The 13771-nt window shown below is 39.5% G+C and overlaps 1 pseudogene; it reads left to right on the top strand.

Moving 5' to 3' along the window:
- The first annotated feature begins 278 nt into the window (after window positions 1–278).
- LOC149256119 (uncharacterized) overlaps window positions 279–13771 on the top strand; it is a 72885-nt pseudogene continuing 59392 nt past the window's right edge.

Here is a 13771-nt window from a genome sequence, read left to right as displayed (position 1 = left end):
GGCCGAGGGTGTCGAGAATTGGTGAATTTGTAGCGGCAGTAGCTCAGGAATTGAGTTTTGGAGTTGGCGGAGAAACATCATAAAAACAACATGTAGGGAATCACAACACTCGTACAATAGAAATGTGAAAAAATCACGATTTTACGCGAAAATATGTGAAAATTTGGATTTGGCGCCTTTTTTACAAATGACGTCGGCGTGACGTCACTGGTTCGCCCCGGGTACGACAAGGATGACGTGGAGGTATGACACGGTGACCATGTCGGATAAAGAGCGAAATGGCAGTTGGCGTGTCTGCTGATGTGGGTGATGACGTAAGGGCGAGAGGCCGACAGTGGTAAGCGGTACTATCAGACCGCTTTTGGTACGGTCCTGGTAATGGTCAGAGGCCGCCCGATCGACTAATATATGGGCACGCGTCCCTGGCCCTACGTCATTGTCTGACATATTTCGGGTGCTAACGGATGGATAATAGAGGGGGTCTGAAATGCCCGATGACCGTCGGATGGGAGGGCCCAGATCTCACAGTGGACGGGAGGACAAGCCGCCAGCACGATAGCAACGGGACCCAAGTATTAAAAAAACTATTTCTTTTGATACTGCGCGCAGAAACAAAACTTTGGTTAAATGGAAAATGTGGGTTTATGGAAAATTTACACCAGTGACGAAGAAACGAAGGATTTTATCATTAAGGAGGGTATAGCGGTTGAGGGTTATCAAATTAACCAGGTGTTAATTTAATTCTCGGACATAGCCTGGAGAAATACACATGAAAGTGTAAGATTTCCTCATGCTTCCCGAACTTTGAAATATATGGCTATAATTCCCAAAAGGGGGGGGGTATGTACATATTTTTCGGTTTTTGTATAAAATATGATAATAGTAGGGGGAGGGGAACACTTAGGGAGTTAAATAGTAAGGTTATTAGTCAATATGAATTGGAGATGTGAGAGGGGAACAGGTAGCTAAGTTTTTGAGGAGTAAACTTAGATTAGGAGTAGATGAGAGTAAGAAATGATTTTACATAGAAAATGTGGCTTTTTTGTGTGGTAGAAACTAACACCTTGGCTTAGTATTTCACAAAAGGTAAAGTGATGCTAGGACTTGTTGAGTGGATTCCAAGGTTTATTAGAGGGATGTTAGAAAAATATTTCTTGGGAAAGAGGGGAAGTTAGACATGCTTCCGTATTTTGTTATCAAAGTGCTGAGTAACAGTTCTGTTCTCGCTGATATCAATTTTATTTGTCAAGCTAACTTATGAAAGAAATCAGGCTTTGACAACCCCTCACTACCTACCCATCTTAGTTCCTAGAATTTTTTGTTACTCCAGGGAAGGTGCACTTAGACTTGCAAACCCTCAATTGATCTCTCTTTTTCTTTTCCAATAATTTTCTATCTAAACTACCCTTATCAGTTCCAAGGGCCCAGATTAAGCAGTTGGGCACCTTTGTTCTCTACCTAACTACCAATCTGCCAAGCTTAAACTGTTTGGACATATCTCTCTTTCTCTAGTCTAAAACAGGCAATTTAAAACATAACATGGCCCAAATTGCACTATTGGGCCATCTATCAAGATAGCAGTGGCATTTTGGTTGGCCACTTTCTTGGTCATTCTTTGGGGTTCATTTCACTTTATTTTTTCTGACCAATTCATTTTTATTGCCTTTTGATTATTATTTTAAGGCATACCCTCTTTTCATTGTTTAACTCTCTGTCTCCTTCACAAAAGTAGAACCTTTATGTCACCAAAGATGAACATTTTTGGCACTTCCAATGTCTATCATGAAAAATGAAACCCTATTGGTATAGGAGGCTAACGGTGGCTCCACTTGGGGATGACTTTTCTAGATGAAAATTCAAGGACAACAGGTCAGATTTCCTTGTTTTTCCCCATCTTGTTACAGCCTGAATCCTCCTTTTTGTCAAAGACCACTCATTTGAATCTGCAGGAGCTTATATGAAATAGCCTGAAATCGGATTTGCTATAAAGTTACAGCTCTGTTTTTACTTGTTTGTCTGAGTGTTGCTCATCACCTTAATAGTTGCCATGTGTTTTCTCTTGCTTTCCAATGATAGGGCCAAAATGTATATCAAAAAATGGTGCAGCACCTTCCTCCTTCTCAAAATCAAGTTCACTTGGACCTTTATCTATCTGTTGTAAATAGACATATTGAAAATATAAATATTTATGTATAATGTGGTTCTGTAGTGTTTCCTCAATGGTGGTCAAAATAATGCTTGAGCATCCTCCCATTGACTAGGCCTTCCTCAGTGTTTGAGCCATCCAAACTCTTTAGAAAATAAGTGTTATTACCTTGTACAACATAAATAACATATGGTCCCTTCCACATGGAATCAAATTTACCATGCTTTCCTTTGTCCTCCCTCCTGGAATCCCATCTCAACACTTTGCTTCCTATGAAGAAGTCTTCAGCTTTGGTTCTTTTGTCAAATATTATTTTGAGCTTCTCTTGCAGTATTTGGGTTCTGTGATGGACTTCCTCTCTTGTTTGCTGTAGGTGAATTGTCTGATTGATTCTTCTTTGGATGTCATTTGGCTCAACTTGTATTTCTTGCAGTAACTTGATTACAGGGATTCCCAAAGATGAAGGAAATCTTGCTTCGATTCCACAAACAAGTTCATATGGGCTTCTGCCAATGGATCTTTTGGTAGTCAACCTGTCTACCCATAGTGCATTTACCAACATCTTATGCCAATTCTTTTTGTTCTCCTCTAAAACTTTCTTAATGATATTGATGAGGCTTTTATTGGAAGACTCAGCGAGGCCATTGCCTTGCGGGTAATAATCTGTGGAATGACCCAAGGTCATATGATATTTATGGCAAAAGTCGATCATTTGTTTGGACTTGAAAGCAGCAGCATTTTCTGTAATAATTTTATCTGGACAGCCGAACCTGGACAAGATGTTGGTTTCTAGGTATTTTATAATGATGGAATCATTGGCTTGCCTACAAGGGATGGCTTCTATCCATTTGGTAAAATAGTCTGTAGCAGTCAAAATCCACCTATGCTGACCAGAGGATGAAGGGTTGATTTCACCAATGAAGTCTAAACCCCATTGTTGGAATGGTCTCTCAGTTGAAATAGGCTTGAGTGGTAAAGGCAACAACTTTCTCTTGCCTTCAAAGATTTGGCATTTGTGACAAGACATTACAAATTCTCTCACATTAGTAAACAAGGATGGCTAATAAAAACTAGCCCTTAGGATCTTATCAGCTGTGGATTTCCAGTATAAATGTCCTCCATAGTCTCCTGCATGATATTCCTTAAGGACATTTTCAGTTTCATCATATGTTAAACATTTGAGTAAGATTCCTTCATGACTTCTCCGAAACAAAACATTATCTATTATAAAAAACTTTGATGCTTTCATTTTCAAGAACCTTTTCTTAGTTCTAGACAACCCTGGAGGAGCTTGCAGGTTTAACAATACAAAACATATATCCGCATACCAGGAAGATTGCAAAAAGGCTTGGTTGATATGTGGAGTCGCCATCTCCTCTTCGTTGTCTAGTTCATTAATGTCAAGGTCTTGAAAATTGGTTTCATTCATTAGCTTGGATAGACCTTGTCCTTTTATCAATTTGGTAGGCTTGATTTCAATGTCATATTCTAAGATATTGGCAATCCATTTTCCCCTCATGCCTTCAATTCCCTCTTGGGTTAAGATGTCCTTAACCATTGCATTAGGGACATAGGCAATTATGTGTGAGTACAGAATATAGATTCTAAAGTCTTTGATGGCTTTTACCAGTGCATAGGCTTGCTTTTCCATAATCTGATATTTGAAAGGATCATATCTAAGGGATCTGCTAAAGAAAGCAATGGGTTTGTCACAGCCCTGGTCATCTTTTTGTAATAGGACTGCAACAATTGTATGCTTAGATGCAAAGGAGAAAATGATGAAGTCTCTATCAAACCTAGGACTTGTTAGGAGTAGTGTTTTTGTCAATGCTCTTTTGATATCCTCAAAGGCTTGTTTAGCTTCCATGGTCCATTTGACCTTAGAATCTTTCTTCAACATATTGTTCAACAGTCTTATTAACTCGGCGAGATTAGGAATGAACCTTCTCAAGAAATTAATCTTTCCTAAGAAACTTTGCAATTCTTTGATATTTCTTGGATGGGGAACCTGAAGGATAGCTTGAATTCTGTCCGGATGAATCCTAATACCATCTCTTGAGATTATGTGCCCTAGGAGTTTACCTTCCTCTAGGCCAAACAGTGATTTTTTGGGATTCAAAGATATGCCATATTTTCTACAAATTAAGAAAACTTGTCTCAAATGTGCTAAGTGTTCCTGGTCTGACTTTGAAAAGGCAGTAAAATCATCCAGGTAGACCACCAAAAAATCATGGATATCCTTGGGGAAGGCTATATCCATTTCTCTTTGGAATGTGGCCCCTACATTCTTAAACCCAAAAGGCATTTTGACATACTTGAAAGTTCCCCAAGGTGTTGTGAAGGAAGTTTTGTCTTGATCATCACGGTGTACCAAAATCTGATTAAATCTAGAGAATCCATCTAATAATGAAATCCTAGAGGCTCCCACTACCCTTTGCAAGATATGATCCATTTTTGGTAAGGGGTAATGTTCTTTGAGAGAGACTTTGTTCAAATTCCTTAGGTCAACACAGAGTCTGATCTCTCCCGTCTTTTTCCTAGTAGGCACTAGGTTTGAAATCCATTCTCAGAACCTGATTGGAGCAATGATTCCTGCTTCATACATACGTTTTACTTCTTTTTCAATGAGGGGAAGGAGAACTGGGTTCACTCTCCTAAGCTTTTGTTTGAAAGGTTTTTGGTTTTCCTTTAAAGGTATGGTGTGTTGAATGACTGAAGTGTCATATGCCTTTAGGTCCTCATAACTCGAGGCAAAAATATCTTGGAACTCTCTAAATAATTCAATGTATTTTGGCCTTTGATCAGCTGGTAATGCCTTAGATAATTTTATCATTTTGGGGTTTTCTGTAGTTCCAATGTTACAATCTTCGATTTCTGCATTTAGTGGTTGCATCTTTGGTTTTCTTGAGATATCATTTGAATCAAACAGATCCTCCAAAGGGGTTAAGCCTGTGGGCAAGAAATTATCCTTTAACTCAATTACCTCGGCTTCTGTTTCCGCTATTTCATCTACATCTATTTGCCTCAATTCTTGTATATTTTCGTTGTTAAAGGTGGTAGGATTCAAAACCAAATTTGCTGTTTGAGTTGATATATTTTGCTTGGCTATGTGAGCCCGCGGTTGGTCATCCATAGTGCTAGTATCAATGTTGATGCTTGAAAATTCTTCTTTTAGAGTGAGGAAGTTGTTTATTTGTGTTTCACTCTCAAGGACTTGCCAGTTCTTGATGTTGTCCGGGATCGCAGGTCTATGTTTGATTTTAGCAGTGAAAGTGTGATTGGGTTTTAATGGTAGCTTGCAAGTGCTGGCGAAAGTTGCCAAGCTATGAGCATGTAAGTTGAGTTCTCTGGAAATTTTAGTTAACTGGGATTCTGAGAAGGTATCAAGTACTTGGATGGTTGCTCCTTTATAAGCTCTTAACCTTAGATCATTTGTGATAAAGTTTCCTTTCATTTGTTGTATAATCAAATTTGAATCTCCTAAGACTGAAATTTTGGTTGCACCTAGATTTTTTATGAGTTTGAGACCTAACAAAAGGGCCTCATACTCAGCCATATTGTTTGTGCATCGAAATTTTAACCTATATGCATGACCTTCAGCTCGGTCATTCTACATATTGTGGATCCAGACTCCTACTCCAGCTCCTAACTTGTTCACAGAGCCATCAAATTCTAAGTACCATAAGGTGTCATGATCTAGATTTGGATTGAGATTTTTAGAAAGTTGGATCATGGGGAGATTGGTTTCTTGCAATTCACTTGATACATCATGCTCCTTTGTTATATCAACTATATGAAAAGTCTTTTGGTTTGGAGAGGCAATCTGTTCATTCAACCCCTCTCCCTGTGCTCCCACTAGTAGCTTAGAATAAGCCTTGCTGCACATGTCAGCATTATAGAGAATAAATGAATCCATGTCAGAGTGTACTGAATAGATTGGCAAGTTTTTGGGTTTCTCTTGGCTACTCACCACATATTTCATTAGTGTCTCACGGTATAATCTCTTTGGCTGTCCAAAGACTAAAATGGTGGCGTGGGACATGTCTAGTTGCAAAGATCCTTGAAGTTTGGCCCCCCAAGGTCTGGACAAGAGCATACCATACTTAGGAGGCATGTCAGCTACCACTACATCCATCAAAATTGTTTTGGTTGGGTATTTGACCAGGGAGACACAAAAATCTTTAATTAGGCCTAGACACCTGACTTGACATGAATCAAATGAGAATGGATCTTTATAAGGTCTTGTGATGTCTAGGTCTAGCTTTTCCATTACAGAGTTGGGCATTAAATTGTGTGAGGCCCCGGAATCAAACATTGCATTGTGTAAAACCTTGTCATGGATGTTTAAACTGACATAGAAGGGTGGAACCCCTCCATTTGATGTTTTTTCGTTCACCTCAAGACCAAATAGTAACTCAGGTTGGTCATCAAGAACATTCACAACATCTTTATTGTCTGATACGTTTAGTGACCTGTTAATCTTCTGTCTATAGACTTGATGCTTGGCCAATTCAAAAAGAGGAACAACTACCTTTAGCTTACTAATTTATGTTTCCAAATTGAAGGGCTTTTCCATTTGGGTCTTGGCATTAGATGCAACATATTTTTCCCTTTCAGCTGGATCTTCAGTAATCCTTTCATAATGATTGGTTTGATGTTGAGTGAAATTGGTACCAAATTTTCCCTCAGGGGGAGTGTTTGAACTTGCCTTCCAAGGGTGAGGCATGGTTGGGTGGTTTTCAGAGGGTTGTTGCTCTGAGATATCCTCCATAGCGACTTCAGTGGTATTGGGGTTTGAGTTAGCAGCAGATTGTGGAAGGACAAAATTATCCTTGTTCTTTTTTGGCTGCTTACCGTCCTTTGGTTTAGAAGGTTCAGATACATCTATGGTTCTACTCCTTAGTTTATATTGTTTGTGTACCTCATATACTGCTGCATCATAGCCTTCCCTAAAGTCAAAAGACTCTCCTAATTTAGTTTGAAATTGATTACAATCATAGGCCTCTTGATCTTCTTGTGTTAGAAAAACCTGATGCTCACTGTCTAGACCCATTAGGTTGATGTGAGGATCCTCGGTAGGTTCACTGGATGTTGATGCCTCGGTGAAATTTTCTTGGAAAGGGGTTCTAATGTGGTGGTCGGGATCAGACCTTCCAACATTTGGATTCTGATTTTTTCTAAAATCCGGGTTTCTAGCATTACTGGGTTGACCTTCCCATGATGATTTCCTTTCTATTGTTTCTACCCTATCCCCAAGTCTGTCCATGTCTTTGATGATTGCATCTATATTTTGCTCAAATGCTGAGGGTTCTTCCTTAAAAGTGGTCCTCCTTTCAGCTCTTTCCCGGTTTCTTTTGGCAATCAGATTTGCCTCTACACTTACAGCTATGTTTTGCATGTCTGCCAGGGTTGCAGGGGCTCTTTCCCTTAGTTGATATGCCATATCAGCATCAAACCCATCCGGGAATTTGATTAAGGCTAAATCAGGTGGAGGCCTAAGATTTTGAGGAATGGCATCATAAACATTGTTAAATCTGGCACAATAATCTAGGACAGTCTCTTGTGGGCCCCTCCTTATAGTGTCATACTCAGATAAAATATGTAGAGGGTCCTTTTTCTTTTCCCATCTGTTCAGGAAGGACTAATAAGGAGCAGCCGAGTTGGGTATGGAATTTGCAGCAAGTGCTCTAAACCAAGTTCTTACCTCACCTGTTAAGATTTGGACAAAAATTTTCATTCTCACATCATCATCATCTATTTCATAGTTTTAAAAGTAATCTTTCATTTTCTTGGTATGCTGTAAGGCAGTATATGTACTGGTTCCATCAAAATAAGTGATATTACTTTGGTAGTCCTGAGGCATAGCCCTATGATTACTAGGTAGCTGAAGGGGGGCATAATTATTTTCCATATTTATAGGGATCAATGGGACAACAGGTAGAAGGGGGACAACTCGAACAACAGGGACAACACCAACGGTTTGTGTATTGGATGGAGGTGTGAATAATATGTTTTGAGAAGTAGATGAGGAAGAGGGGGAAGAGTGGGTTATGAGAGGATGAACTGATGGTTTAGCAGGGGTTGAGATATAACTTTGCTAAACTGCCTCAAGGCTAGAATCAACAAATTCTTCTGGTTCCTTTTGGCTCCTAAGAACCTTGGGAATCAAATTAGGATTATTGAAAAAAGGTGGAGGATTTGGGTCTGGATTTGACCTGGTATGCCTGGTTCTCTTTTTAGGAGCCAGCTTCCAAATTTGTTTTTGGTATTTTCGAGAATATTATCCGAAGTATCAAGGAAATGCTCAAATTCTAGAACATCTATCTTTAGCAGACAATTGTTGAAAAATTTGTTATGTTCCGAGTGGAGTTGCCAATTATGTTATCACTCAGGTTGTTCCCTTTGACTCCTAAGGGAATACGGCCGAGGTAACCACTAACCAATATTTGGATTACAGGTTCTAGTCCACCTGCAATCAGAGAGGGCTCTCTCTTTCTGGTTTAGCTTTGTTTTGGGGAGTTTTAGGCTAGCTATGATGCACTGAATTTTGTTTAAAGTTTTGGTTGGATGATATCTTCTAACAGTTGCAATGAAATGTTCAGAGGATTTTAGTCCATTGGGCATTGGAGTCGATGATGATGTGTTGCTTGAGGTGCTTGGTGAGAATGATGATACTGCAGGGCCAAATGGGCATTCATGAAACAACCTTTGAATTTGAAAAATATGGATTACAGTGAGTCAGTGAAAGGCAATTAATGTTCTTTCGCTATGCTGGTATGGTGGGGAAATGAAATATTGCTCAGGAGCAACTCAGAATTCCTGAACAGTATTTACTATGAAAGATTCAGTGTAAATGTGAGCAATTAAGAATTTCACATTCATAACTAATTCTGAAGAAAACACAATTAATCGCAGAGGTTGAGCTTAGGGTGTTTAAATAAACAAATCCTAAACTATTCCTTTTCTCTGATGCTAAGACCATTAAACATACAGAATATGTGGGTTTGTAAGCGAAGAAAAATATAAAGACATGGTTTAGAAAACTTATTGTATCACGAAATAACACAGGAATCTTGCAGTAGCAAAAAATCTCATCATAACACGTCAAACAAAGCAAAATTTGAGGAACTTCATCAACTTCTTGTATTCAAAGTCTGTAATTACAGTGCAGCTCTTATGAAGAAAAATCAACAACCCCAAGTAAGTTATGCGTGCGGGTATATATACAAAAATGTTTCATAAAATATCTGAAAGATGAGTCATGAACTCATAACTTTCTCACCAACTTTCTACCAATAGTAGCTACAAAATGTTATTGCTATTAAAGGATTAATAAACAACTGTTTATCTTTGTCAGAGATCCTTGACTTTGGAACCAACTAGGCCTACCGACTGATTTTGCATTTATTTTGGAATTTTTTTCTTTCTTTCTCTCTTGCCACGATGTTGTTGTTGTGGTTGCGTCACTTGTAATCATCTATTTGTGCCTAGTCATCATTTTTGCCATTCAGCTGCTCTTCCAGATTTGATCTCTCAGAGCAATGTTTCTATCATGCCTCTCCACCAATCTTCAGTAGGCAATTGGTGTCTCTGTATTTTAATCAGAGTCTCATCGGCTTTAGTATATTTGTAGTAATTTGGAGGTGTTTCAAAAAGGTGCTTGATCTCATGCTCAATAAAAAACAAATTCTCGAGTTTCTCGTAGAGAATCTGCCCACATGGGGGCCCTGCTTCCTCTGGACTACTAGCAGATGTTGTTATTTGATTTGTTGCATAATTGTTAACCCTCTTGGCATAATTTTCATGTGATAACAACCTTCCTGCACTAGTTACCAAGTTGGGGAGACCTTTGTTATGCAATTCAGTGATTTTTGCAATGAATTCATTTACCTTTGTCTGCATTTCTTGACATCTTCTGTCCAATGTTTGCACATAGTTCCTCAAAGTAAGCACCCTCTTGATTAGTAATATGGTATCAGTCCTGTCTCTGATACCCATTCCTGCTAGCTGAAGGCTTGTGCGGTTATTAAGCACTTGGATCATTCTATTGGCTATTTCAGGCATACTTCCCAAGGATGCCCGGGCTCTTTGACCGTCTGGTTTCGCCCTGTTTAGGAGATCCATTTGCTCATGGATAGTTTCAATGGACTGCCATTTATCTGTAATGGATTGACCAATGTTAGCCCATAGAATTTTCTTGATATTACTTATAGTCTTGTCCAGAGTAAGCTCTCTTTCCAACTCCTTTATCCTTTTTTCAAGAGCCCTTACCTCTCTTGTTCTTTTAGCTATATTCTGCTTTGATTTGTCATATTTTTCTTCCAGTGTAGCCAATTTCTCTTTTTCTACCTTTAGTTCTGCCATCTTTGCTTCAAGAGCCTCTACTTCTTTCCTCATATTTTGCATATCAAGGCTGGGTACCTATTCTGATGTTGTTGTTGGTGTTGTCACTTCTAGAGCTGGTGCTGAGCCTGAAGGGCATGCCTCTGATGTTTTTCCAGTAGGAGAACCTGCTGAAATGGTTACGGGAGGCACATCGTCAATGGATGTAGATGTCTACGCTAGCTGAGTTGGTAATTCTCCATGTTTTGTCTTTAATGCCACCTCCAAGGTGCCCTCTATTTCCACCAATCTCTTATGCAGGGTCAAGAGTAGAGCCACCACATCTTGATCTTTCTTTTGTTCTACAACCCCTTCAGTCTAAGGGTGATGGGTAGGTGGTATTTTAATCTGCTTTCTCAATGTTGCTATATCCTCATCTTTTTTCTTCATCAATGCCTGCACACCCTTAGGATCATTTGGGTCATGTCCTAGCTCTATAATAATTTCTTCCAAGGACTTGATTCTATTGTCCTTGGCTTGAGACGAAGCCTTCTCTAATTCTAACTGGGCAGTAGTGTTGTGTAGAGAATTCTGTAAACAGTGTGCTAATAGAGTTTTATCAGCCAATGTAGAAGAGAGCATCTCCCCTCTTTGCTTGTGTAGCTCGATCTGGTCCATGGGGTGGATGTCTTTGACAAATACCTCTAAGTTATTTCTGATGTAGTCTGCAGTTGATTGAAGTTGCGGTGTGGTAGGCCTAAAATTACTAAGAGTCATTTTTCCTTCTTGGATATCATAGGCCGACATAAGCCTTTCTTGATTAGTTGGTGCCATTTTGAGCAGCTGGTTATAAAGCTGGAATCTAACCGGCTCATTTCTTGCTTTTATGTCTCTAAATTGCTTCTTTGTGCTAGAATTTGCCTTGGTGTGCTGCCTTGAAGAACTTACTTATGTCCCTTGTTGTAGTTCTTGCTCTTGCTGTAAGGAGCTGGCTGATGTTTCAATGCTAGTTGAGAGCATAGTATCAGCGGGTCTTTCAGGCATTTCCTCCTCAGAAAAGCGTTTCAGCCTTTCTCTTTTCTCACCTTGCTGATCTGTGGAAGTGGTAGGAGGAGTCTGTTCTTGTCTATCTCTTTTCCTTGTTCTTTCCTCGTTTGCATGTGTCTGTAAGACTATAGTTTCAACTGTCACCTCCTGCCTTGGAGGGATCTGCTCTTGGGTTTGCTGCTCTGTGGAGGCAGGCATTTTAGCCATTTCTTCTTGTTGTTCTTCTTGCTGCTCTGCTTGCTGCTCCAAATTGGGAAGTGACTCCTATTGTTGTACTGCTTTGCCTTTAGTTAGATTTGCTGCCTGATCAATTACATTGGCAGACTGTTGGGGAACAGTGGAGGATGAGGCACTTTCTCCAAGATGCCGAGGGGCTGGAGACCAAACCTGTCCAAAATATTCCAAGTCAACTGCTTTTTCTAGATTTTTAATTTCTCTTTCTGCTAATTCTTCTTCAGAATAGTCCTCCACTAATGTGCCCTATTTCCACTCTAGTTCGTTAGCATACTTTTCAATTTGTGGAATGCTAAAGTGATCATAGACAACAAGCCTATACTTGATTCTTCTTAGGCTTATGAAATGATTAGGGTCATATGGTGCCCAATAGAAGCTTGTTTTCAACTGGAGGATTTTTAGGATCTTATCTGCTTCTCCCCAAGCTTCTTCGCTTTTATTAAATATAAATGGACCGAGTTGGTATTTGATTTTCAGCTGTGCTTTTTTATTTCTGCTATGAAAATGAATCATGTCTGCATTTCCAAATTGCCAGAAATATTCTAGTGCAAAAAGTCTCATGGGAACATACTTTGGTAGTCTGTAAGGGGCTAGCTCACAACCATATATTCTAATTACTGTGTGGTCTTGGTAGAGGTACCAATCTCCAATGCTATAATTCTTTGAAAGCTGGAGGACCCTCTGCATTTCATCGGTGAGTCTAGGAAGAGAAGAACTCTACAGTAGAGACAAGGCTGGATAGATGAATAGATCAATGAACTCACAATAGTTGTATGGAGAGCAAGAGATATGGTGACAGACTGGTGTCAAAAATACCATTGACCTCCTGTTTCCTTTTGCATCTAGCTTTTTTAATAAAATAGGGAAACTATCAGGCTGATAGTATAATATCAAATGATATATATAAGATGTGTACTTGAATACCCTCTCTCTCTCCAAATTCATGAATTTCTCATGAATTTTGTCAGCAATGAATGTGGCATAATCATACTAGGCAGCAGGGGGATGCCCTGGAGTGAACATGGATAACATCACCAAGGTTGTTTCATACACAAAATCACTGGTATTGAATCCCAAAATGAAAGATATCATATCCACTAACAGTCTCCCTGTTTCATTGAACCAGACATGTAGATAAGGAGGAGGTTGTCTGGGCTGATATTCTGGCTTCATGAACAACTGGCCAATCCTTGTGACCTCTGAGCTAGGCGGCTTGGCAGCTTTTTTGAGGAGAAAATTCATAGAAAGGGGCACCAGAGGTTTAGCTGGCTTAAAGTTTAGCATCTGATTTATGGATTGAGGAGTGATGTGAAATAAAATAGTCCCAGATGAACCCAAAACTTCTCTTTGAGAGGGTTCATAGTGTTCACAACACTGATAGATGAGGTATCGGAACACATTGACTTGGGGAAGGTAATAAATGGGCAAGTTAGACTCCCAGATACCTATGTCATCAGCACCACTCACGTATTTTTTCTTTGGCTCACAAACAGTTTGTATGTGATATTTGGTACTTATCTCAACTGTTTCTTTGATTTGATAATCTCGGTCAACAAGGGCCAACCATTCCAGGTTCTTATGTGGGGCATTCAGGGGAGTAATATTCAATGCCACAGGGGTCTCCATTGCTTATTTCTCACTTGAAGTTGAATTTGTGCTTTTGGTTTGGCAAAACTGGCAGTGAACACCAGATTTTTGTCGGTGGGATGACTTTCAGACATGAGAAAGAAGGTGAATTGGGCTAACAGGGAGCAACAGCTTGTCGAGAGGGTGAAAGTAACCAATGCTGGGGGTGAGCGCTGCCTTTTCAGTGGACTTTGTTTGCTAGTGGTTTTAAGTTGCAAAATGCGCAAGAAGCTGTGGGAATTGAGTAAATTCGAACCAGGAACCCTCTTCAGATGAACTTCGTGTTGATTTGGTAATTACAAGGGCTCAGTACACAGGTAATTCGACCAGTTGTTTAGACATTTTTAATGTAGAAAACTAGGAAGACTAGGTTACGCAGAGAAAACAGTAAATACC

The sequence above is a fragment of the Pinus tabuliformis genome, chromosome 7, assembly GCF_031772625.1.
Source record: "Pinus tabuliformis cultivar Carrire ecotype Pingquan chromosome 7, CPIR1, whole genome shotgun sequence".
NCBI classification, from domain to species: Eukaryota; Viridiplantae; Streptophyta; class Pinopsida; order Pinales; family Pinaceae; genus Pinus; species Pinus tabuliformis.
Note: the sequence above shows the minus strand (reverse complement) of the source record. Positions and strands in the feature narration are given on the sequence as shown.